This window comes from Microtus oregoni, unplaced genomic scaffold (genome assembly GCF_018167655.1).
Source record: "Microtus oregoni isolate MIOR12 unplaced genomic scaffold, Mior012 000049F_ref0000343, whole genome shotgun sequence".
In the NCBI taxonomy this organism is placed as follows: Eukaryota; Metazoa; Chordata; class Mammalia; order Rodentia; family Cricetidae; genus Microtus; species Microtus oregoni.
In genome coordinates, this window is record NW_024543223.1 from 9,444,814 (window position 1) to 9,472,442 (window position 27,629).

Genomic DNA, 27,629 nt, shown 5'->3' on the forward strand with positions numbered 1-27,629 from the left:
CTGGTTAGAGTGTAGACTCAGGTAAGCACAGGTGTGCTCCGAGCTTCAGTGAAATTGTATCTACCTGAGTCTTTGCAGAAGCATACTAAATGGCAAGTGGTAAGCTTGCCCAGCTTGTCTCATGGTAGAAGAAAGGAAGAAGTCAGAGGGAAAGGGGACTATTAGGAAACTACAGTGATTTATTATTCACTGGGAAAAGATGGCATCAAGGGACTGGGTCTGGGCTGACAACAGTACTCTGAATCACCGAAGCCTGAGCTGCGGTCCTAAACAGCTGTCCACCTCTGTCATCATTCTGGAAGCCTAAGCACTTCATGGAGCACAGGCTGCAATCTGCAGGAAGGAGGGAGGCCATAATCAACAAGAGGTATGAGGCTCATTGGAACGTGCGCGGAAGCACTGCAGCGATTTACATAAACACACAAACAGCCAAAGCAATGGCAGCCAGGCTTTGTAATACTAAACATCTCTGGCTGCTGAGAATAAGTATTTCATCTCTTGAACTTTTCAGGTTTAAAATATTCACAGCCTAGGCTCCCCCAAAGCCAGTACGTGCAGTAGGATCAAAACCCATTGCCATTGTTCTTGAGTTCTCAGTAGTCCTCATTGTCCTCTATGTTCAGCAAGTCTGGTTTTATCCCAGGCTTTTTCAGACCCAGGCCAGCTGGCCTTAGTGGGTTCCCCTTAGAACATCCCCATTGTCTCAGTGTGTGGGTGCACCCCTCGCGGTCCTGAGTTCCTTGCTCGTGCTCCCTCTCCTTCTGCTCCTGATTTGGACCCTGAGATTTCAGTCCTGTGCTCCAATGTGGGTCTCTGTCTCTGTCTCCTTTCATCGCCTGATGAAGGTTAGTATTCAGGAGGATGCCTATATGTTTGTCTGTGGATTCACCTTCTTATTTAGCTTCTCTAGGATTGCGAATTATAAGCTCAATGTCCTTTATTTATGGCTAGAAACCAAATATGAGTGAGTACATCCCATGTTCCTCTTTTTGGGTCTGGCTTACCTCACTCTGGAGGTGGGCGGTCCTTGGACTTCCCACAGGTCAGGGAACCCTGATTGCTCTTCGAGCTGATGAGGGAGGGGGACTTGATGGGGGAGGGGAGGGAAATGGGAGGTGGTGGTGGGGAGGAAGCAGAAATCCTTAATAAACCACAGAGAAACCCTGTCTCGAAAAAAACCAAAAAAAAAAAAATAATAATAAAAAAAATAAATTTTAAAAAAAATAAAAAATAAATAAAAAAATAAAATATTCACAGCCACAAAATTAAACATAGGTTTTTCAAAAAAATCATTCTTTCCATTTTGTGACTTTTCTCTTTTGTTTTTATCTCTTCTCATAAGGATCAAGGCTCATCAGGAAAGGCCTGCATCAGACTGTGTTTTAATATTTGTTGTTTAGGTGGTTTAGTTGGTGGCTTAGTTATGCTAGTTGTATTTTGGTGTTTCCACAAAACCAGGAACAGATCTCTAATCTCTGGAACTACATTCAGCCCAAATTGAAAACTAATACAAATATTAATTTTCTTGTACAATGAACATCTCCTAGGTATTGACTTACCAGGGTAATAAGACATTTTCTCTACCTGCAAGTGGTAGAGTTCTGTGCATAGTTACAGAAAATCTATGCTGTACTTGCTGTTGGAGCCTGCAATGTCAAGGATGAGACACTGTGTCAAATTTGTAGTATATGAAATAATGAATCTCAGGAAAAAGACAGTATTTTAAAGGGCCACATCTAATAAAATGAAAAAAAAAATAATAGAGAGGGAAATCAGAGAAGCTTCACCATTCACAATAGCCAAAAACAGCATAAAATATCTTGGGGTACATCTAACCAAGGAAGTGAAAGATCTATTTGACAAGAACTTTAAGGCATTGAAGAAAGAAATTGAAGAGGATACCAAAAAATGGATGGACCTCCCTTGCTCTTGGATTGGGAGGATCAACATAGTAAAAATGGCAATTCTACCAAAGGCTATTTATAGATTCAATGCAATCCCCATCAAGATCCCATCAAAATTCTTCACAGATCTGGAGAGGACAATAATCAACTTTATATGGAAAAACAAAAAACCCAGGATAGCCAAAACAATCCTACACAATAAAGGATCTTCTGGAGGCATTACCATCCCTGACTTCAAACTCTATTACAGAGCTACAGTAATGAAAACAGTGTGGTACTGGCATAAAAACAGAGAAGTCGACCAATGGAATCGTATAGAAGACCCGGATTTTATCCCACAAACCTATGAACACCTGATTTTCGATAAAGGAGCTAAAAGTATACAATGGAAGAAAGAAAGCATCTTCAACAAATGGTGCTGGCACAACTGGATGTCATCTTGTAGAAGAATGAAAATAGACCCTTATCTATCACCGTGCACAAAACTCAAGTCCAAATGGATTAAAGACCTCAATATCAGCCCGAACACACTGAACCTGATAGAAGAGAAAGTGGGAAGTACCCTACAGGAGCTGTGCACAGGAGATCGCTTCCTATGTATAACCCCAGAAGCACAGACATTAAGGGCAACATTGAATAAATGGGACCTACTGAAACTGAGAAGCTTCTGTAAAGCAAAGGACATAGTCAATAAGACACAAAGGCAACCTACTGATTGGGAGAAGATCTTCACCAACCCCACAACAGACAAAGGTCTGATCTCCAAAATATATAAAGAACTCAAGAAACTAGACTTTAAAATGCTAATTAACCCAATTAAAAAATGGGGCACTGAACTGAACAGAGAATTCTCAGCAGAGGAAGTTCAAATGGCCAAAAGACACTTAAAGTCGTGCTCAACTTCCTTAGCAATCAGGGAAATGGAAATCAAAACAACTTTGAGATATCATCTTACACCTGTCAGAATGGCTAAAGTCAAAAACACCAAGGATAACCTTTGCTGGAGAGGCTGTGGAGGAACGGGTACCCTCATCCATTGCTGGTGGGAATGCAATCTTGTGCAACCACTGTGGAAGTCAGTGTTTCGGTTTCTCAGGAAATTCGGGATCAACTTACCCCTGGACCCAGCAATACCACTCCTGGGAATATACCCAAGAGATGCTCTATCATATGACAAAAGCATTTGTTCAACTATGTTCATAGCAGTATTATTTGTAATAGCCAGAACCTGGAAACAACCTAGATGCCCTTCAATGGAAGAATGGATGAAGAAAGTATGGAATATATACACGCTAGAGTACTACGCTGCGGTAAAAAACAATGACTTCTCGAATTTTGCATGCAAATGGATGGAAATAGAAAACACTATCCTGAGTGAGGTGTCCCAGACCCAAAAAGATGAACATGGGATGTACTCGCTCATAATTGGTTTCTAGCCATAAATTAGGGCCACGGAGTCTACAATAGGTGAACCTAAAGAAGCTAAGTAAGAAGGTGAACCCAAGGAAAAACATATAGTTATCCTCTTGGCTAAGGGAAGTAGACCAAATTGCCGGTGAGAAAATTAGGATCTTGTGGGTGGGGTGGGATGGGGGTAAGGGGAGATTGGGAGAGAAAAGGTAGAAGGGAAGGAGGGGGGACTTGGGGAATCAGGAGAATTGGGATAAAGGAAAGGTGGATAGGGGAGCACGGAACCACAATTCTTAGTTAAGGGAACCACTTTAGGGTGAGCAAGAGATTTGACCCTAGAGGGGCTCCCAAGTGCCCAACATGAGGTTCCCAGTTAGTTCCTTGGGCAGCTGAGGATTGGGAACCTGAAATGACCCTATCCTAGAGCAATACTGACGAATATCTTGCATATCATCATAGAACCTTCATCTGGTGATGGATGGAGACAGAGACAGAGACCCACACTGGAGCACTGGACTGAGCTCCCAAGGTCCCAATGAGGAGCAGAAGGAGGGAGAACATGAGCAAAGAAGTCGGGACCACGAGGCGTGCACCCACCCACTGAGACAGTGGAGCTGATCTACTGGGAGCTCACCAAGGCCAGCTGGACTGTGACCGAAAAAGCATGGGATAAAACCGGACTCTCTGAACATGGCGAACAATGAGGGCTGATGAGACGCCAAGGACAATGGCAGGGGGTTTTGATCCTACTTAATGTGCTGGCTTTGTGGGAGCCTAGCCAGTTTGGATGTTCACCTTCCTAGATATGGACGGAGGGGGGAGGACCTAGGACTTACCACAGGGCAGGGAACCCGGACTGCTCTGTGGACTGGAGAGGGAGGGGGAGAGGAGTGGGGGGGAGGGGTAGAAGGGTGGGAGGAGGGGGAGAAGGGTGGGAGGAGGGGGAGGGAAATGGGAGGCTGGGAGGAGGTGGAAACTTGTTTTTTGTTTATGTTTTTTTTCTTCTTTCCTTAAAATAAAAAAAAATAATAATAAAAATAAATAAATTTAAAAAAAAAATAAATAAAAAAATAAAATATTCACAGCCACAAAATTAAACATAGGTTTTTCAAAAAAATCATTCTTTCCATTTTGTGACTTTTCTCTTTTGTTTTTATCTCTTCTCATAAGGATCAAGGCTCATCAGGAAAGGCCTGCATCAGACTGTGTTTTAATATTTGTTGTTTAGGTGGTTTAGTTGGTGGCTTAGTTATGCTAGTTGTATTTTGGTGTTTCCACAAAACCAGGAACAGATCTCTAATCTCTGGAACTACATTCAGCCCAAATTGAAAACTAATACAAATATTAATTTTCTTGTACAATGAACATCTCCTAGGTATTGACTTACCAGGGTAATAAGACATTTTCTCTACCTGCAAGTGGTAGAGTTCTGTGCATAGTTACAGAAAATCTATGCTGTACTTGCTGTTGGAGCCTGCAATGTCAAGGATGAGACACTGTGTCAAATTTGTAGTATATGAAATAATGAATCTCAGGAAAAAGACAGTATTTTAAAGGGCCACATCTAATAAAATGAGCAAAAAAATAAAATCAAAGAACATTAATTGGTGAACGACAACAAAAGCGATTTGGGATACTGGGAAACTTAAATGAAGAGGAAGAATTAAGGCACTGCTGCTGGCTTTTTGCTGTTGAAAGAACTGGTGAAGTCTGTACAGCTTCTGGGACCAGAGAGACTGTCATCTGACACCCAGGGAGGAAACCATGAACTCAGTCCCATAAATATGCCGGCCTGATTTTGACAAAAATCTGGATGAGTCAGGGGAATTGTATTACTCACTTTTTTCTGTTGTTGCCTTTTTTTCTTTTCTTTTCTTTTTCTTTTTTTAAAAAAGCAAACTTACAGAAGGAGTTTATTTGGGTTTACTATCCCAGAGAGATAAGAGGTCATCATGGTGGGAAGGTATAGCAGCAAATATCAGTCATGGCAGAGGACCAGAAAGCTGAGAACTTATGTCTTCAATACAACCACAAAGTGGAGATAGTGAACTAGAAGGTAAGATAATAAGCACTCAAGTCTCAGCCCCACTGAAGTACCTCCTCCATCAAGGTGGCCAAAACATCAAAGGACTCCCCAAACAACAACACCAACTATAGACCAAGTATTTAAATACCTGAATCTATGAAGGACATTCTCATCAAACCACCATAAGAGTTCTCTCTAACACCTTGAATAAAAATCTAGGCTGGATGACAGCTTGGTTACAGTATTTGGAGACTTCCTAAGAACACTGATATTGCTAAAATTGAAGGCCTGATGCTAAGTATATTATATAGATTATTTTATTCATGGTTTGGGAGATTGGGGTGCCCAACAGCATGATGTTAATGTCTACTTACTATGCACTCAAGGTCTTGAGACAAAGCAAGTACATTATAGAGAGCTTGCTTCATTTCAAATAAATTATTAGGTTTATTAATTTGTGTGTGCACATGTCTATATTTGTGTGTGTATGTACACATGCACATAGCACATAAGCACATATGCACACGCACATATATTGCAGCACTTGTGTGTGGATGTCAGAGAAAAAAAAAACAACAGGAGTTATTTTTTTTCTCATTATATAATTTGAGTCTCAGTGATCCGACCTGTGTCACAGACATGGCAGCAAGCACCTTTACCTGCTGAGTCATTTCAACAGGTTGAGAGCTTGCCTTTATAACAAGACCTCTGTAACAATTCTCACTAATCTACTAATATTTTCATCAAAAGAAAATCTTTACCACCCATAGGCCTCACTTATAAAAGGTACAATAAAGACCTGGTCTCCACGAACAGAACATGAGACCATGTTCTATCCATAACTGAGATGCGAAGCTGAGAATTTGGTTGAGCTCACTTGCACTCTGTATCCACAGAGCTGTGAGGTAACAAATAGTGTTGTTTGTGTTATTTTAAGTCACTGCATTTTATATACTGCTATAGTTCACAAATGCTACATTCTTGCAGAACATGGAGCTATTTTAGAAGAAAGGGAAAATATCTAAGAAGCAATTATAATGCAGTGTGATGATGTGTTGTCAAGAAAGCTGGAAATCTCTGTAATGGGACATAGTTTATATGTTCCTTTTGGACATCAAGTCATACGTGGCTTGAACTGTGAAGAGTGCATACAAGTTTAGTTGGGGAACACAGAACAGAAACTTACCCAGACAGAAGTCACAACACCTATAGATGCCAAATTTCAGTTTCCTGCAAAGTAGACATTGATATGATAGCTAGGCAATTGTTCTATTTACTGTACCACTGGAAGCATGGTGGAGGGGATGCAAGGAATGAGAAATCTTCAAATGAAGAAGTTGAGCTGGGATCAAACTTCCAAAATGTGCTCAGACACACACCCAGAAGGATCTCTGATGCTGGAAGTTAGAGATGCTTTTAATTTAGGCAAAATCACTGGGATTCAACACTCTTGTGTGTCAGTGGATTTCTCACATATGGAAGTGCAGTCTCAGCTAAAGCAGTGCTCTGCATCTGAGACTAGTGGCAACAAGACTCACAACTCAGGGTCTCTTCTGAAATGAGTTCTGAGAAGCATTTACAAAAGCATAGGTCCACATGAACTATACAAAGGCAGGTGGGACAGCAAGCCTACCTAAGCAAGAGGACAGAGAGAAAAACATAGGGAAGGTAAGTAAGAAATTAATTCATAAAGATGGAACAGCTCCTATTCATCAAATACCCTGTGTGTTGAACCAACCAGATGGGTTTGCATCATGTTAGAATGAATCACAAACAGGAAGGTTGATTGTATTTGCGATTACTAAATGTTTGTTTGGTTATAGAGAAAGAATGGACTTAGCACCCAAAGGACAAAGAAAAGAATGAAAAATAGTGAGTTAGAACAACTGGGTTCACATGTGAGATGAAGCTATAGTCAAAGATAAAATATTTATTTTTCAATTAGATATAATGGGCTTCTCTGATATATTTTATCGTTTTCTACTCTGAGTATTTGTTTCTCTCACTGATAAAGTTAAGAGATGGAGGTGGAGTATATATCAAGATGAATTTCATGTCTTTGTGTGACTTCAGCTGCCCTCAGAGCCTAGAAGAGTACATCAGGCCAGATGTAGGGTGAAAGTGCAGGCAGGTGTGGGCCTCCTGAAATGGGTTCTGGGGACTTAACTTGCATTCTCTGAAAGACCAGTGCATGCTCTTAACTGCTGAGCATGCTCCTTTGAGCATATTTTGGGAAGTGATGATAAACTTTGAAAAACTTATAGCTAAGTAAGAAATTCAGAAATTGGAAGAGAACTAGAGCAGAGACAGAGTTAGGATATCATTGGCAGGACATGGCCTTCACTAACTCCTTCACAGTGTTGAGCTATTTCCCTGAAAAGTTCACTGAGCAGGTTGAGAACATGAGGAAGAATAAATATCATGGAGATAATATATGAAGAATACTGAAGCAACAAGGGACAAGATAAGTAGGAAAAGGAAAAACTTATAACGACTTAGAAATTAAAAGAAAATAAATAGGGTAGAATGTAAACACTGGTCCCTGGATCATGAATAGTTAGCAACACCAAACACATCTATTGCCTTCAGACTGATGGAGGAGAGCAGAGAGACAAATGTAAATTAACCACACACGAGATACCATTGCTGTGACAAATGCTATGGATACAAAGTGGGATGTTTTGAATGATCTTAATTGGAAAGGCAGGCTTCATTTAACTCAGCTATGAAATATATCTGCAAGATATGTCTAATTGAAATCTTTATTGTTGGAATTATCATTGTTCAAATTATGAGTCCAAATCCCAGAAACTCAGAATAAGACTTTATTTAGAGGTAAAGCCTTTAACTAAATTAAAGTATGGCCAATTGGGTAGTCCCTTGTCAAATATAAATGGTGTAGTTAGGAGAAAGAAATAAGATAAAGGAGCATACACAGGGAAGATGTTATGATGACATGACAAGATGCCCTTTCAATGAGCCAAGAGAAGATCTCATGCTTTGTCTCTAGAACTGTGAGAGCATAATCCTCTTGAAAATTTCTAGTTTGTGGTTATTTAGTATTACGTGTGTGTGTGTGTGTGTGTGTGTGTGTGTGTGTGCGCGTGTGTGTGTGTGCGCGTGTGTGTGCGTGTGTGTGTGTGCATGCATGCGTGCGTGTGTGTGTGTGTGTGCGTGTGTGTATGTGTGTGTGCGTGTGTGTATGTGTGTGTGTAAGAATTCATCTTCTGGAATGGATAGCCCAACATGAAAAGCTTAGGAAGAAGTTAACAAATACTGAATAGTTTTCATGAATAAGGACTTGATGGTGATGAAGTGGACCCTGAATATGTAAACACCTTCTGTATTGATCACATACATGGATGAAATGAACTTACTTATGGCAGTGAACTCAATTCACCACAGCCAGGTTGCAGGAAATAAGGGTGAGAGAATGACAGAGTGGCAACCCTGTTAGCTGCATTCTCATTGTTGTGATGGGGCACCCTTTCAATGGCAGCTTTACAGTGGAGTGACTTTATTCAGGTTATACTTGATGTTACATGAATCACTGTTGGGATTTCAAGGCAGGAACTAGAAGCAGCTTATCGTATCTACTGCCAAGAGCAAAGAGTAAACGTATGCTTACATGCTTAGCCCAATTTCTTCTCTTATACAGCCTAGGATATAAATCCCTGGAATGGTGCTGCTCACTTTTAGACTGAATTTTGTCATGTGAATTGATAAAATCAAGACTAACTCTACAAACCATGCCTATAGGCCAAACTTATCTGTCCTCTCCTAGGTGATTCCAGTGTGTATCAAGTCAGCAATTAATACCATTATGTTTGAAGTACCACTTGTACATGGCTGTCACTGTCTCACATTTAGACCTGGAGCCTGCCTTCATGTAGTGTAGACACTGTTCATGAACTCAGTGCACTGTACAGTCAGTGCAAATCATATGCTGAATCTGCTGAAGGCAAATTGCAAGCCTCGTGGAAGTGTATGTCCAGGCACAGAAGGATGTTGGACCTTAAGGGAAGTTACTACTAAGGAGTGGTTATAGGATGCAGTTGATTCCATGGCTGGGAGAAAAGATCCACAAGAGAAGCAGGAAAGAATCTGGAGAGAAGTAAAGCTAATGGGAAAATTCAGGCAGGGTAGATACGGAAGGGACCTTTGCAGTCATGAATCTGTGATGTCTAATGTCCCTGTCATCTGAGCAGCCGGCAAGTGAGCTGACATGTGTCACCAGAGAGCTCAGCATAAACATCTCTTCTTTTGCCTCTCTGACCATACAGAAAACATGTCCTGTAGTCTTTATGAGGACAGTCCTGCAGCAGTTGGGAAGCTGATGTTGGGAGCTAGTTTGCTGTGGGGCTTTGATAAGTAGAGACCTTGGGATGTTCAAGTTTTTGGAAACTCCAGCTCTCTGGGTGGGAGAGGCCATCTGACACAGAAGGATGGAGCTCATTCACTCGGTGCATAGCTAAAGAAAACTTGTTAGGATGCAAACACTATCGGGCTTCATATGGTCAGGAGATGGTTGCAGCAATACCTATCTAATGATTATATTTAAATGCTAACCCCGGTAGTTGTGAGTAACGGCTTATTCAGAAAAAGTGTTTGGCCAAAAAATTATTCAGATATTGCAGAATGACGTTATCAATTTAAGATGGATTCTAAATGCAGGAAGTGGTGACGTTATTAAAGAATGAGAGGGAAGTCTGAACAAGAGCCATGTGATAATAAGAGCAGAAATTTGTTAGGATGTGTCTACAAGCCGAGAACATCAAGGACTACCAGGAACAACCCGAAGCCTGGAGCGAGGCATGGGGCAGACATCCCCACAAGGAACCAGCTCGTTGACCTGTGGTTTCAGACTCAGTTCCCCAGAACTGAGACACAACAGCTGTATTGTTTCAGGCCTCCAAGCATAGGAATAGTGGTTAAAGTAGCCTGGGAAACAAATGCACCACCCGCTTAGTTCATATGCCGGTAAGAGAGGGAGCAAATCCCATAAACAAATAGAGTGTGGATGGGATTTTCTGCAGTGTGTTTAGGTGTTGGGGAGGGCATGACAAAGAACAGCTGTGCCTGGGATGGGGTGCGGCACTATTCAGAAGGAGGTGTTTCCAGTTGACCTAGAAGAAGTGACAGCACTATCCTAAAATGGGGAAGAGCTTGATGTGTTCAAAAGATGGGGAGGAAAAAAAAACACAGAAAAATTGGGAAGGAGAGTGAACCCAAAGTCCCTGGCAGGGTGCAGGCATCTGATGGCCAGAAGGCCAGAGTACAGATGTTGTTCCTTACTGCACAAAGCAGGCAGAGAAAAGGAAGGAAAGGGAACTTTTGCAAAGCCTCCAGGTCTAGCTTAAGGAGAGTCAGATGCAGCAAATTCTGAGTCTCTGGAGCTAGCAGGAAGTTCAGAGAAAAGGCAGTTCTGGCTTTACAGATTCCCTCACCACAGGTGAGATTTTTTACCTCAAAAGAGTTTCATCCTTGGTTTGCACTCAGTGGCCTTTTAGGTCCCTTAGTCCAGCTCCACCCCAGCAAGAAGCCTCCTGTAAAGACATAGACAAAATTACACTTGAGAGATTTGATGGACAGTTGGCAGGAAGTGAGCAACTTAGCATTGGATCCTGGAACTTTATATATTTTCAGATTTAGCGCAATGATGCTGTGTGTTTGCTCTTTGCCTGTGAGATGGCTGTCAGTGTTTTGATTTTCTTCATGGGAGATGTGGAGCCTAGGGAAGACTACATTTGGCTTTTCCTGGATTCCCTGGAGGATAGCACTAATAGTAAATACCCATTTGTGCCAGGGAATACTCTGGGCACATTAGAGGCTTCAGGGAACCTAACTTATATGATACAAAGAAGCTCGCATTATAATCTTGTGTGTACTTAATATAAAAAATTAATCTGAGTCTGAAAGTGGTCCTATCACCTAGAACAGAGCCAGCAGGATCCCAAAGTTTCCATTCTCTGCTACCCTGTACATTTTGCCTCTGTCCCCCAAGACTCTGGCTCAGTGAACACCAAATGAGTTGCCTCATGAATACCTCAATTTTGTCACCAGCTACTCGAAGTAATTGAACTGGACAACTGAGGGATAGCTTGCTGTCTGCAACACAGGCTTTGCTGGGGTCCCTGGAGCCCTGGAAATTCCTATTTATGTTTCTTGTTCCCATCCACTTTCTACATTCAGTATGTCACCATGAAACTTGCTCCTTCTCTCTCTAACTGTTCTTGAGGTTGTAATTCTTATCTTTATTGCCTCCCTTGCAAGGAGTCAATCATTACCCGTGCATTTTTGTTGGCTTTTGCCTCTCTCTTTTTCTCTCAAAGTTAATCGAGTTACTTCCGTATAATTTTTTACAAAGTAGATTTCCATCCACCTTTAGCCACAAATTAGTCATCTCATTGGGCTTTTCGGGGTTATATGAAGTCATTCGTCACAGATGCTGCCGATAATAGTTAGCTTAGGCTAAATGTTTCCTTATTCGGGATATTTATCACATCCTGTACCTGCGGAGCCTGTGAAAATAGAAGGTGGGGAGGGTGTGACCCAGCTCACAGGAGGCACAAGATAACAAGCATAAAAGAGCTGGGTAAACTGCAAAGGCCAGCACAGCTGTGGATGGCTGTTATCGCTGCTAAAATTCTCCTTTGAAAGGAGGGTAAAGTGGAAATACTCCGGTCCTCGGAGTCATTTGGGGTTGGGTAGGTAAAAACAGCTTCCCTGTGTTGGAACCAATGATTGTTATCCACGAGGGTGGACAAAATATTTCCTCTTTCTAGCTGAGTTTCCTATTCGGAAAGTGTAAATTGTGGTTTCTCCAGCAAGGCTCTCGGGAGACTTACCAGCTTGTGTTTACAAAGGCTCAGCCCAGCGAATTTTGTCACATTTGTTTCCTGCTCACTCAGGGTACCCGGCTAGAAAGCATTCACCACAAAACAACTGAACTCATCTGGTCAGACCACACATGTAACAGTTCTGTGTGTCTTGTCTGGGTCTACAAGGACGACCCTAAGGAAAAGGTGTCTTGGAGACCTATTCACTCTGGTTGTGTAGTTCTAGTCTTGTGATCATCTGCCATTGTAGCATTTGTTTCAAGTTACTGTAATCAAAATGATATGTGCTGTCTCCCCAGGCCCTGGCTCTTGCTTAAAAGTCATTACGAATTACGATACAACGGAATATTTCAGCAGTTCCTATCACACTGGGAGGAACATCCACTGAATCACACCTTTCCCATTACCTACAGTCCTGATAGACCAGTCCTCGGCTTCTTTGGCTGGATTCCTTTCCTTTCATATTCATCAATAACCACATAGTTTTTGTACAATAACCATGATAATCCTGCAGGGAACTTGGTTCCTGTGTCTTCATAGCTTGTTTTTTCTACAGCCTCCATGTTTGCTCTAACTCCATCCTCTGTAGAGAGGCATCTCTACCCATCTTCTTTAAGGAAACAAACCCTCCTCCATTACTATCTATTCTCTCACCTTGTTTTCATGGCCTTCCTTGTTGCACTCTGCACTGGATATGCCTGTGCCTGACTTCTTTCCTTAGATCATAAGCAACACCATGTCCAAGGTCCCTCTATTACTTGGTTCTGCATCTCTAGCTCTAGATGTCTTGGATTTAGAGTGTGCATACAGTATGGGTTTTTAAAATGAAAGCAATCATAAACACACTATCAATATTGGGCTCTTATTGGATCTCCTTCTGGATATCCCATCGCTGCCTTGTGTCCTAGAGATCCTGTACCTCTGTATCTGCAGGACCTGTCTATTCACATGCTCCAGTATTTCATAAATGAGGTGGGGATGGAGTGGGCTACCTTGTAGTCCTCGTTCTGGGCCTGGGTGGTAGCTGGGTTGGTCAACCTGCCAGCTTTTCCTTATTCTTACAACTAGGTCGAGCTTTCCAGCCCTGTCCCAGCAAGGTTGTGCAATGACGGAGGCAGCAAGGAGAGAGGTCAATTCTACTCTCCCACCCGTGGGTCCAGTTCATCCATACTCACACTATCAGGTTCAGCCCTATTGCTTTGCCCAGGTAATGTGCAGGGCCTCCTCCCTGGATTTCTGCACTTGGTGAGGGGCAGGGCCAGCTCTTCCATTCTCATGGCTACAAGGTTGGCTCTCCTGACTGCTACAGGTGCCAACGGCGAGGGTGAGGGCCAATTTTCCTTACCCTTGCCATCCCATGGAATACCAGAGAGGTGATGGGAGCAACTCTCCTGTTCTTAAGCTTACAAGCCCAGCTTACCTGACACCCCCATCAACAGGGTCAGTCTAGTGTGGTACGCAGGTGAGGTGCTGTGCCCACTTTGCCCACGTGTTCCAGCTGGTGAAGAGCAGGGTTAGTTCTTCCAGTCTTGGGGACCCAAGGCCAACTCTTTCATGTGCATCAGGGGAGGGGAGGGAGGAGGGCATTTTTCATCACCCATGCTAACACACTGCAGATGGGGAGGTTGGGTCTGTCCTCCTGCTCTCATAGCCCTCACTCACTCATACATCCCCAAACCACCCCTATCTCACTCCCCATCCCCGCTCCAGGTCTCCCTCTATCCCCCCAAAACAGGGTCAGTTCTATTGTGTTGCCCAGGTAAGACACAGAGCCTGCTCTGCTGCTCCTGGTGTGAGACAGTGCCAATTCTCCCTCTCAGAGTCAGGTTTCACACATACCTCAGGAGTCAAGGGTCGGGGATGGGGAGGTCATCTCTCCCTTGATCCCTCCACCATGTGGCAAATGAAGTATGAGATCAGATCTCTCATGAACGTTCATTCACTGAGCTGGATCAACTGCATTTCCATCAATGGGCTGATAGACTTAAAGGGCGTACAAGCAAACGTTTTCTGAACTTGGGTTGATACAAGTCTGTTTCTTTTTGAATAATAGCCATTATGCTCTATCAGACAAGAGTATAAAAAATGGTTAGATGTATAGCGAATGTCAGTTTCTCTAACTCTAACCACATATACACAGGAAGGATTGTTTATGGAATACAAACTCAACTGGTTTTACGACCGGGCTTATGAAGCTATGTTTGATCTGGTATTTGCTGTGCTGCTTACTACTGATGTATATATCTTCCTCATCATATTAATAATCCACTCTTTAACATCTTTACTCTTGGTTTGGCAAATGGATGTGATTTGTTCATTTCAATGTTTTCTGACTCCTTAAGAATGAATACAACTCAAATCCCTTTCAAGAAAAGATAAGTGGTCACTTCCCACTTGTCCTTCTCCATGGATATGTGATTCCTTATTTTGTAGGCTACGGTAGAAGTGAGATGGGGGAATAACATATGTGGTGACAGAGGGTCCACAGAGAAAAAAAAATCAAAAACAACACCCACTGAAGGCTAGGGCAGGGATTGTCTTGAGCTAACAAGTATATGATCATCCTATGTGGAGAGATGCAAGATGGAGATCCAGAAGGATGTAAAGAAGATTTGAGTTTAATTCCAGAATTCTTGAGCTTTTAAAAATCTGTTTTTGATGCAACATTGTTTTGTGAAAAAAATTTTTCCTTTAAGATCATTTCTTAAAGGAATACACATCTGAGGCCTGTGCATGGAAGCTTCATCTTTATCTTTTCAAGCACGCATGCAACATTGAGCTCCTGTCTGGGAAAGCACAGAGTGTGTCTGTCACCATCAAACATTTGAAGTTAGCCATGCAGGTCAGAAGCTTTCAAATGTAAGAGAGATGAATATAGTAGGCTAAGCCTATAAGCGCAGAAGGAGATCCACTGGTCACACACTACAAATCAAGAACAAACCATGCTCATAGCAGAAGAACCTGTGGACACAACTCAAATTTGGTTTGAGAGCGTAAGAGAGAACTAAAGTAGAGGATGAGTCCACTGGTGTGAAGTGTGCACAGGTTTACAGTGCGTTGCCATTGAGATGTGTACAGGTAGAGGAACATCAGTTTATACAGGCGCTGTCTGTAGCTTCAGGCACTTACTTGTAGTCTTAGAACATCCTCATGTTCATGGGCAAATAACTGTTTCACTTGATGGGTATTATAGGTATGATGTAAACAGAAGAGACATAAATCATTGTCCTCAAATAGTTTATATTCTGAATGAGGCAGAAGTTAACATATAACAAAATGGTTATAGTGAAAATGTTAGGTCTTGATAATTTATATGATATAATATAATATGATAATAGATGATATAGAGAAAGAAAAAAGAAAATTGATGTGTGGGTGTGTGATAAAGTAACTGAGGCTCATGTCTAGGTAGGAGGACTGAGGAGACATTTATGTAACTGGGATTATATGAAGGTAGCCGGATGACAATCTGAGGGGAGGTATTCCAAAAAGATGCTTGGCTGAAACAAAACACTTGACTTAATTTTTCCCGATATCAAGACTTTTAAATGACATAGTGAAGGTTAGTGTGGAAAAGAGAAAAACTCATCTAAGATGAGAATCATGAGATACACCAGGTCATGTCATGAAGAGCCTTGAAGGAAAATGTAAGAGAATCCTGTGGTTATGAATTCATGAAGAATATATATTTTTTGTTGACAAAATCCAACCTCTCCAGCGTTATGAGTATAGAGAAAACTCTGGAACTACTGTGAGATGACACAGATTCAAGTCACAATAATTATGAACTTGGGTCAATCAAGATTTTATTTTCAGGAGTAGGGGTGCTATAAAAAGTCAGTATTGGGAATATGCCTTGGAAGAAATACTCATTGGGTTAGCTGATGATCAGATTAAGTTCATAGAAAAAGAAAAATAATATCCAGCCCTGCTCCCAACTTGGGACCCACATACCTGGGTTCATACTGGTATCATTTTATGAGATAGGGAATCCAAAAGCAATACAGGTCTTTGTAGGGACAAGACTGGCATGCAGAAAAACATGCGGAGTCCCCTTGTACATGTGTAAGCTGAAATACTAAGAAAGCAACTGGATACAGGAGCCTGGGATTCAGGTAAGTCTTTGGGCTTGAAAAGCAAATTTCCTGTATTGGTAAGGACTAATTTAAACTCTGTTCCAGGGATAAGCACCATGACCAAAAGCAACTTGGGACAAGAAAAGATTTATTTGGTTTTCATGTTCATGTCAATATTATTATAACTCAAGGAAGGAACTTAAAACAGAAAACATGGAGGAACACTTGTTGCTGGCTTACCAGCTCATGCTCAGCAACCTTATAGAGCTCAGGACTACCTACCTAGGGAATGATGTCACTCATAATAGACTGGACTCTTTTACATCAATTCCCATCAATTTAGAGCCTTACAAACACTCCCACAAACCAATCTGAGCTGGGCAATCAAGCAATTGAGACACCTTTTCTCAGGTAACACTAGAGGTTATATCAAGGTAGTAGTTAATACTAATTAGTATATGTTGCAATTTAAAAAAATGCACCATCAAAATCACCAAAACAGAGTTGTGGGAGAGGGCAAGAAGCTTGGTGGTGCTGCCAGGGGAAACTCTCAGTTGAGAACTGGTGGGGACATCTGAGGAGACAGATAAGGCATACAATGGGAATTTTAGGAAGATGACCGCTTAAAAGATGCATTCTTTAACAAATTTCTTCCCAGCTGGTCTCTATGAGATGCTATAGTTTTCTTTGACAGGTCATAGATCACACACCATCTTTTCTCTGTTCTATGTTCATCTGTTTCAATGCTGCATGTGTTTAGTTTATACTTTTGATCTAAATTCATCTTGATTAATATTGTTATAAGCTTCTATTTCTGGCTTTGACTTGGGATTTGTTTAGAAATTTGGTTTGAGGATCTGTGAAAGCATGATTTTTAAGCATTTACTAAACCAGAATCAGACTTTCAAGTAGAGAATAAAGAAAGTAAAGCCAAAACGTTGCGTACAATAATTGAATACTCTTGTTTATAGTCATCTATGTTTCTATCCAAAAGATAGTGTTCCTGGGCATGTTTTGTTGGCAGAAAACTCCTGACCTTGTGTTGGAAATATCTAGAACATAATGACTTACAATCCACATAACAGACTGACAGACTTTTATATCTATATTAGTGTTAAATTATTAGTATCTCATACTATAATAATGATATGGTAATAACAAGAATTACAGATCGGTTACCATTGAGGAATAAACTATAAAAGGAGTCATGTGTACTGAGCTCTCTTTAATCCTCAGAATGAAAAAGGGGACAATATTATTTTGTTAATTTTTCACACAAGTCAACTTAGGCTTATAAAGTTTAAGGCATTCTCAAGTTCAAATAATAAGTTAGAAAACTGTCCACCAGACTTGAATTATTTGACTTCAGACCACTGTGAGTATCATGCTCTGAACCCCTCCCCACCTGGTGATGTATTCCCAAGACTGTGTATATTATTCACATGTATACAGAGACATGAGAAGGTGAAACACAGGCATCCCCAAGTATCCCATCAATTCTGTGGAGCTCACTTCTGAAATTCTGTTCAGAGGTCCACAACTCTTAACTCCCTAATAAGGAAGGAGAGATTTGCATTCTCTAGTTTTTGTGGTTGAGTTCTTCTAGAGGCTGCATAAAAACACAGCATTGTTTGTAATAGCCAGAACCTGGAAACAACCTAGATGCCCTTCAACGGAAGAATGGATGAAGAAAGTATGGAATATATACATATTAGAGTATTACTCAGCAGTAAAAAACAAGGACTTCTTGAATTTTGCATACAAATGGATGGAAATAGAAAACACTATCCTGAGTGAGGTAAGCCAGACCCAAAAAGAGGAACATGGGATGTACTCACTCATATTTGGTTTCTAGCCATAAATAAAGGACATTGAGCTTATAATTCATGTTCCTAGAGAAGCTAAATAAGAAGGTGAATCCAAAGACAAACACATAGGCATCCTCAGGAATATTAACCTTCATCAGGCGATGAAAGGAGACAGAGACAGAGACCCACACGGGAGCACCGGACAGAAATCTCAAGGTCCAAATCAGGAGCAGAAGGAGACGGAGCACGAGCAAGGAACTCAGGACCACGAGGGGTGCACCCACACACTAAGACAATGGGGATGTTCTATTGGGATCTCACCAAGGCCAGCTGGCCTAGGTCTGAAAAAGCATGGGATAAATCCGGACTAGCTGAACATAGCGGACAATGAGGAATACTGAGAATTCAAGAACAATTGCAGTGGGTTTTTGATCCTACTGCACGTACTGGCTTTGTGGGAGCCTGGGCAGTTTGGATGCTCACCTTAGGAGACCTGGATAGAGGTGGGCAGTCCTTGGGCTTCCCACAGGTCAGGGAACCCTGATTGCTCTTCGAGCAGATGAGGGAGGGGGAATTGATCGGGGGAGGGGGAGGGAAATGGGAAGCGGTTGTGGGGACGAGGCAGAAATCCTTAATAAATAAATAAATTTAAAAAAAAACAAAAAAAAAACACATATTATTCACATTTTAGCTAAAACCTAAATCTAGAAGTGAGAAATTCTCTAAGTTGGGTCAGGACTCCCCCCTTATGCTCCATTGCACACAGCATCAAGTGAGACTGCCCCCAGTTCTCTCATTCTTAACAGCAAATTACGTTTGAGTGAGCATGGTAATTTTTTTCCTGAGGTAGATTTTCCTAGCTGAGCCTGTCCTTGTGATACAGCCTTATCTCCTCTTCCTTCACCCTGCTCATAACACAGGCTAAAGGCCTGTGCTTAACCAAGGGAGGGACGGAAAGCCCAGATCATTTAAGGGATTTGCCCAAGGTCACCCTGGGCATCGGAGATGAAAGAAGCAAGAGGACTCTGTGCTCCTGACTTCTGGCCCACAGCCGTATCTCCTCAACCATGTTGCTCTGTCACCATGACTTGCATGCATTCCAAGAAAACAGAAAGCTGATCAAAGGGATGGTGCTAAAAACTTTCAAAATTTATTCAAGAAGGGGAGGCTGTGAGAAATAAGTAATAATAAAACTGCACCAATCTGTTCCCTCCAATCAAGTACAGTGTTTGATTCTCTGCAGCCACCGAGACAAGATTTCAGGAACTCTGTAGCTTTCACAGGCCTACATTCCTGTGGATTGGGGTACAGTTTTGCTTTTACATTAAATCATTATTGGTACCTTACATGAGGCATATAAATAAAAGAGCAAAGCCATGTTGGGTTATTTAAAGGCACATCAACCAAAGTATGAGGTATGTGCAAAAACACATTCAAGCAAAGTATGAGGTAAGTGCCTGGCTTTTTAAAGAGCTCAGCTAAAACAGGCAGAGTAGTTCATATCTGTATTACTATTGTTCAAGGCAGTAGAGGGACTTTCATCAGAAATTCAAGGTCTTCCTTGGCTACAGAGTAAGTTCAAGGCCAGACAGTTTTACACGAGACTCTGAAAAGACATACATTCAATTGAATGCAAACGCCCTAAATGCTTTTAATAAAATTTTAGTTCAGCTTGCCCTTTCTTTTTTTATATGCTGAAGCACGTGTGGGAACTGTTTTTTTGGTTTGGTTTGGTCTGGTTTCTGACGAGTTTACAAGTCAAGGACCCTGTGGAATGATGAACTATAGCAGTCAACTTTATGTTTGATTCTGTATAATAATATGTCTTCTCTGGAACTTATTCCTTCATATTTGAGTCCAACCCTGCTGCGTGCCAACTGTATAGTTTAGTAAGTTACACAGTCTTCCTGTGCCTTCCTTTTTCTTGTCATTGAAATGGAGAAAATGACAGTCTATGACTTCTAGAGGCAACCACATGTGTTCATGGGTACAATGCATCTAGAAAATTACCTAAAATGTAGCAGCCACTTAAACAAATGAACTATGTTAATTTTAGTAACAACCAAATAATTATAGTGTCAGTTTGGAAACAACCATGCAGAAGCCTTAGGATACATGGCTGGATAAACAGATGTACCAGGGTGTATTACAGGCAACTGGCCTATGATTGTGGAGCTGGTTACACACTTCTGAGAGTGTGTATTGCTGTCTTCCACAGAGAGGCATTGGGAGGGAAGGTTATGAGCAACATGGAATCCAAAAGCATGAGATGAAACTCCTGGTGAACACGCTGGACCCCATTTCCATTCTTATTGCTTGGAGGGTAGTAGCAAGGATATTTTGCAGAAACTGGGAGAATGGATGATAGCACTAAGCATACATCTGATGAGGAGGAGTCAGAAAAATGGAAGGAGCGACCCACAGAAAATGAAGAAATTGCAGACCTGGTTGCTGCTTGGGTCAATTAAGAGAGTTATCAGGTCAGTTACAAAAAGCTCTTCAATTGCTTTTCTTTTATGCTCTAGAGTCCCAAAGATCCTTTCTCATGGCCCATGCTAATCGAAAAACACAAGATAGGAAATCTGGGGAAAATTGCTCATTGCCATGGGTAGATAACAAAACCGGCTAATTTAGGAATATGCAAGCCAATTTAAAATTGTGTCATCTGCAATGATGAGTGTGACAGAAAATTAATTTGTTTCAATATGAAGCTTTTTTAAAGGTTAATACTGAGGTCCCCAAACCATAGGATCATAGTCTTTAGCTTTCAATGTGAAGAGAAAAGAAACTTCAATTTCTCAAGTAGTTCTGGATTTGTGTAGTTGCCCCATGAGTCCAGGGAGACCAGAGTCTGCTAGCTTTCTGATCCAACACCCTTAGTGTGGAAATCTTACCTTTGGGGTTACAGGATATCTACCCTATCCCCTGACATAGAATATTCCCATCAGAAAGGATGGGGGAAGGCAGAAACCAACTTTCTAGTAGGACTGAGAAACAAAACTTGAATCCAGCAGAAAACTACCACTTCGGTCTCCAATGGACAAAATGGTATCACATGTCTACCTGTAGTAGCAAGGAATGGGGAAATGGTATTTTTTTTTCCTTTTAAGTATACGAGGACTCCAAAACAACTAGGATTCTGTTAAAAAGGAACTGAGGGAGGCAGATACCATATTAGTAACTAGCATTGACCAGCAAAAAATGAAAGATGTAAAACAGGAAGATTGTTAAAAATTTCCTTGAAGAGGAATGCTAGGTTTTTGGAGCATGGTAATCTTACAAGTGACTGAAGACGCAGTGCTGAGTTATATTTGGATGGGGAACAGATAGACTCAGTGCAGTGAGGGAGGGTATGGTATAAAGGAAATAATCATGACTTGTTTGTTTTAGGAGAAGGCTAGCATGTAGAACAGCCTTGACTTAATGACTTGGTTATGATCCTCACCCTCCAGAACCTACATACATTTCCCCTGATGCATCCAGATGCCAGGAACATATGACAAATGTAAGGAAGCAGTGTCTGGCATGTTGCATGATGGACTTCTTTGGCTAAAGTAATTGAACCAAATATTGATGAACATTTGGGTGTGCATTAGATATTTTATGATGTAAAATAAGTGGGAAAGGCAAACTTAGGGGTGTGGCAAATCTCAGCCTTAGCTGGTACTACATTTGCCTGAGAATGAGCTCAATTCTCTGAGCCTAGGTTTCTGCCAACCCAAGATGGAAAGATGGATGTCTTTGTTGTCCAGCTGTTCTGAGAAGAGTTTTGCATCTTATGTAAGAAAAGTTTGGCTTTATCCAGCACTTACTAGTCTGGGAGGTTACCTTCTTCTCTGACATTCCTGGAAACTTTCGTCTCAGACTCACACAGTGACCCTGTGGGAAGAGCAGACTCCAGTACCACCTAGTGATAGATTCAAAACCTGCTTCTCGTCAGGGATATGACTTTGGGTGACTTAGGGTTTTTCAGGCACAGTTCCCACAAATGAAAAGTAGGATAATGATGCTTAATCATGGGCTTCCGAGGAGGTAAACACTCGTTGGGATTAAGCAAATTTAAAACACAGCAAATAAAAAGCCAGTTCGGTACACACTGACTCTGCTGAGTGCTTAATCCCTTTTTGAGTTAATAGGGAAGCATAGAACAAATAGATGATTCAGCCTGAAGCTATTGGGTTTCTCTTGCCCTCAGCTTCTCCCCCAAATCTGGTTTTCACTTTTTGTTAACCATACTTTTGAATTCCTTTTTGAGAAACTTATCGATAACCCTTTCTCTGTGGCCTTAGACCATCAGCATCAGACCCTGATCAGTATCAAAGACCCTGGTCACTCGCTGTGTAAAATATTATTTAAGGCAGGTAATGCATTCCAAAGTGTTTAAAAAATATGATAGATGCTGGAATGGCCTCATTAGAAAACAAAAATAGTAGAAGAAAAGGAGGAAGGGGATCATGAGAAGGAAGAAAGAGTCTGAGGAGGAGCAAGAGGAGAAGGAGGACAATGACAATAACTATAGTAGGTAGTAGAAAGAAAGTAATGAGTTTTCCTGACATTTCAGTGGTGCAACCATGTGTGACAGAAATAGAGACCTTTCCCTTTAAATGACACTCAAGGGACCCCTCTCTGTTCATTCCCTTCCTCACTTAGAGCTGTCAGCCAAAGTCAGGCCTCAGAGGGGCCTGCTGAGGGAACAGGCTGGATGTGGCACCTGACAGGAGGACTGTCAGGGGATCCTGTCATGTCATCCATTTGGAAAGCCTCTTGTCATCAGACTGATCACAGGGCCTTTTCCTTGTGACTAATGGGTAGTTTTCTTTAATCTCCAGAAACCTCTGATCAATTAGCTGCTATTTAAGCCAATCAAGGAAATTGAGATGTGGCGTTTAATTAGCTTTCTGAAGGTTACACGTGGCATCACTGAGCTGAGACGCCTGAAGTGGAACTCGGGGCAGAGCTGGCAGATGTGGAAAGAGAGGAAGAGGCACAGCATACAGGTAATAAGAAGATGAAAGGCACCAGGTGGGATGCGCGTCCCCAACCCAGTAGGGAGCTTGGAGAGCTCTTTCCCAGGCTTCCTTTGAACAGCTGTCTTGTGTTCCAATGCCACCCTTACATCATGCATTTGACTAAAGCATGGCACATGACCTCATGTCCCCACTTAACATCAGTGTCCTCACATGGGGAAAGACAATGGAGCTCTTGTGAAGATTTGATGCTGTAAATTTCAGTTTATCACAGGTGAAGGCTTAAGCTTCAGGTATTATGATCATTGTTGTCTGGGTCAAAGTTTTTCAATGCACTTCCTGCTATTATTTTATTTTTCTGTTCTCTCTGCTGATTGCCAGTATGTGAGCTATTGGCTCTCTTCTCAGTGCCCGGGTTTAACACATTTGAGTGCTCAGCCATGTGTGTGCTCCTCTTCCAAGTGCCTTCCCATCATCCATGGCTTGACATCTCTTCCCTGGAGTCCTCTGGAATGCCTCTTCTGTCTCAGTTTATTGATACATAACTTGTTTTCCTGTGAAGAAGTGAATGTCAATCGGAGGGGTTACTGGCTGCTTCACTCAGTTTCTCTTCAGCTGCGGCATTTCTGTGTACTGATTTCACTGCTGTTCTAAAAGTTTGGGCTGGTATGAGAATTTTCTGTGGCTTCTGAAACAAAGAACTACGATCGCATCTGCTGCGAACAGCATACACTTATCCCCCTGCAGTGTGGGGGTCAGAATATAACTTCTACTTGCTGAATTCTTTAGAGTAGGAGTCACCCCTTGTCTTTTCCTGCTTCTAAGTACCGTTTCTCTCCTGTAGTTCTTGGCCTTTTAACAACTACAACTGTGTTAGCATCTCCCAGCATCATCTTCCAACATCCTCCAGCATCTTCCATAGTCTTCCAGGATCCCCCTGGTTCTGACTCTTGTTCTTCGTCTCATAAACACACACTGTTTACATTCTGCCCCACCAGATAATCCAGGATGCCTTTTCTAACTAAACTTTACCTTAATTACACCTACAAGATCATTTTACCAGGGAAAGTTATATAAAAACTTTAGGACAAATTTTCCCATGGAAACCACTGAAAACAAAAGTTCTGGTCACTGTTAATTATAATGAACTAAATAGTGTCCATCCCCAAGTTAATCTCCAGTATCTCAGTGTGCCAGTGTTTGGTGAAGGAGCCTCTTCAAACCTGATTATGACATGAGTTCATTTAGGTGGGTCTTGATCCTGAATGAGTGCTGTTTTTAAACACATAAAATTCAGACTCAGAAAGAGCTGGAGGGAAATGGATTTGTAGCCATGAAGAAGGTGCCATCTGTGAGTTAAAGGGATACTTTGCTCATTCGTAAACTCAAATTTAGAGTATCAAGAACTTTTCAAAATCAAATTTCTGTTGTTTAAGCCACCAGACTCTGGCACTTTTTGTTGGAAAGCTTAGCAACCAGCACACACCCAGTAGCTTCTAGTTAATGCAATAACTGTGAATGACAGATTCTTTGTCATTGTTTTTGACTGATAAGTTTATTTGTTATTGTCGTGGCCTGACTGAGAATGAGAGACACTTCCTAGGATGTGAGAATTTGACTTTCTTTGGCCTTTTGAATGGCAGGGGCCAATTTCTTGTGTGTAACACATCGTCTTTTCTGGGAATTATTTTTCTAATCAAGGTTCCTATCATGGGCCATTACTGACCATGTGATTTGGAGAAAATTGCCTCATCTGTCTGGGCTTCCACTTCTTATCTATAGAATTGAGAAAAAGAAAGATGGAGGTCAGCTTGTTAGCAAAGAGTTTGTCTCATACTGCATGAGTGGTCACAGGCGAAGAGTTTGGATCAGAGCTTGCAATAATGATTTAGTGTCTTAGTTGGTGTTCTATTACTGTAAAGAAACATCATGACAAAGTCAACTCTTTTGTGTGTGTGTGTGTGTGTGTGTGTGTGTGTGAATTCATTTATTCTGGAGATGAGAGATATTACAATATGAAAGTGCAAATCTTTAACCAATCTGTCTTTCCCACCATTGAAAATCTTTACAATAGTCCACCCAAGGCAACTCTTACTAAGAAAACATTATCCTCATGGCAGGATAGTGCTGGAAAGGTGCCTCAGAGTTCAACATGTGAATTGGCAAACAACAGGAAAAAAGAGAGAGAGAGAAAGAGAGAGAGAGAGAGAGAGAGAGAGAGAGAGAGAGAGAGACTGGGCCCAATTTGAGCATTTGAAACCCCAAAGCCCATCTATACTGACAAACTTCCTTCAAAAAGGTCACACATCCTCTAACAAGGCCATACCTCCTAACTCCTGTCAATAATCAAACATCTAAATCTATGAGCCTTTGTGGGCTTATTTGTATTCAAACCACCACACTCAGAACCTGCAATCATTATACTATTACGTGCCTTCTACAAGGATTGTAAAATCCTATCAGTCCCTAGACTGGGCACTCACCAACTTATTGTAGCAATCTTCTTTTCAATGTTTGTTTCCTTGCAGATTTTCTTGCATTTTCTCACAGCCCAAGAGATTTTCTGCATGTCAGACATATTACACTAATTATGTTGTCTCATTTTATTGGATTTGTGAATGTGCGTGTTTCTGTGTGCATGTGTGCAGTGTCTGCCCCTTCACTCACCACTGCAGGGATGATTTGTTGTGGTAGCCTTCTTTTCCAGTATAGGGCCTGATTTAAAAAAAAAAAAAAAGTGTTCAGAAGCTTGTTTCCAGGGCCAATGAGATGGCTCAACAGACAAAGTTTCTTGCTGCATAAACCTGATAACCTGAATTTACTCTTCAGAACCCACATAAAGATGGAAGGAAAGAATAAACTCTGCAACTGTCTTCTGACCTTCACACACAGCCTTGGCATATTTGTGCTCCCCACCATGTTACATAACACACACACAGACACACACACACACACACACACACACACACACACGAAGTGGGGTGGGGAACAGACAGACATAAAATAAAATTTAAAACAAAGCCAGGCACCAAATTAAGGCTGGTAATTTCAAAGTTCTCATTTTAATGTTGCCATGTCGTTTGGAAGCCTCTTCCAGGGGAAGATGAGACTGGGAAACTGTAGTAAGGAGGGGGCCACCTGTTGGTTTCCTGGCTGCTCAGCCCCGGAATAATCACAAAGAAACTGTATTATTTAAATTACTGTTTGGCCCATTAGCTCTAGCTTCTTATCAGCTAACTCTTACATATTAATTACAGAACCAGCTAAGGTTCTGTCTGGCTCCAGAGGGGCTACGACTTCTCTTTAACTCCGCCTAGCTTTGCTCTGCTCTGCCCTGCCCTACCCTAGGCTCAAAGCAGTTCTTTATTCATTAATAATAATGACAGCATACAGAGGGAAATCCCACATCATCACAGAATAAAGGAACTGCTTTGGACCTACAGCAGAGTTATAGGGAAACAGAGCTAGATGAGCAAATCTAAACTGAATGCTGGGAGAAAGTAGGGAGGAGTCAGGAAGAAGCAATGTAACCCCTGCCAGAGACTGATGCTGGGAACTCTACCTGGTAAGCCACAGCCATGTGGTGATACACAGATTAGTGGGAATAGGTTAAAATAAGATGTAAGAGTTAGCCAATAAGAAGTTAGAGCTTGTGGGCCAAGCAGTGGCTTAAATAATATAGTTTCTGTGTGATTATTTCGGGGCTAAGTGGCTGGGAACCAACAAGAGGCCTTTCCTCCAACAGAAAACAGGATTGGAAAGCAAACATCATTTTGTATCCATTTTAGATGCTACTATCTTCCATATGCCAAACTTCTCCTGTAATAATTTAGGTTAAAGGCTGGGAAGATGGCTCTGTTGGTAATTTCCTGCTGCACAATTGTAAGGGTCTGAGTTTATATGCCTAGCACCTATGTAAATGTATGTAAGGAGTCCAGCTAATCAATATGTCACAAGTTCAGTAAGAGACACCATCTCAAAAAATAAGGTAGAAAATAATTTAGTAAGAACCAGTATTGACTTTTGGCCTCCACAAATACTTCAAAACATATGCATACATATCTTCAAACATAGACCCACATGAATATGCCCATACACACAAACACATACACAAAGGCAAAATTCCTTGAATTTAACACCCTTCAATTTGCCTAGATTCTAATGCTGAGGTGTAAAGTAAGACTTCAGTCAAATTATTCCAGTTTTCACTATGATGCAAGGCTCTAACCTTCAATGGTTCAAAATAAAAAAAAATGCTTACTATTTGTTTATCAAGTTAGTTTGTATCCAGGTACCTCCAGGACAGCTGGTCTTTTTATGGTAGTGGATATTGTTCCTCCATTGCATTATAAAATTCCAGATCTCTGTGATTTGTGCAACACTGCTCATCAGATTCTTCTGCCCAGCATGTATCACTTATTGTGGCAACAAAAAAAAATGGCGAAGTAGTCCTCAATGTGGTTCCTGCAGCTGAAATGGGGCAAGAAATATTGGGGAAGAAAGTATCTCTACCATAGGCTGACAGGCAGATTAAATTTTTATACTATTCTTTTCTGCCAGCCTTGACTTAACTTACCTCCTTTCAGGACTACCTTCCTA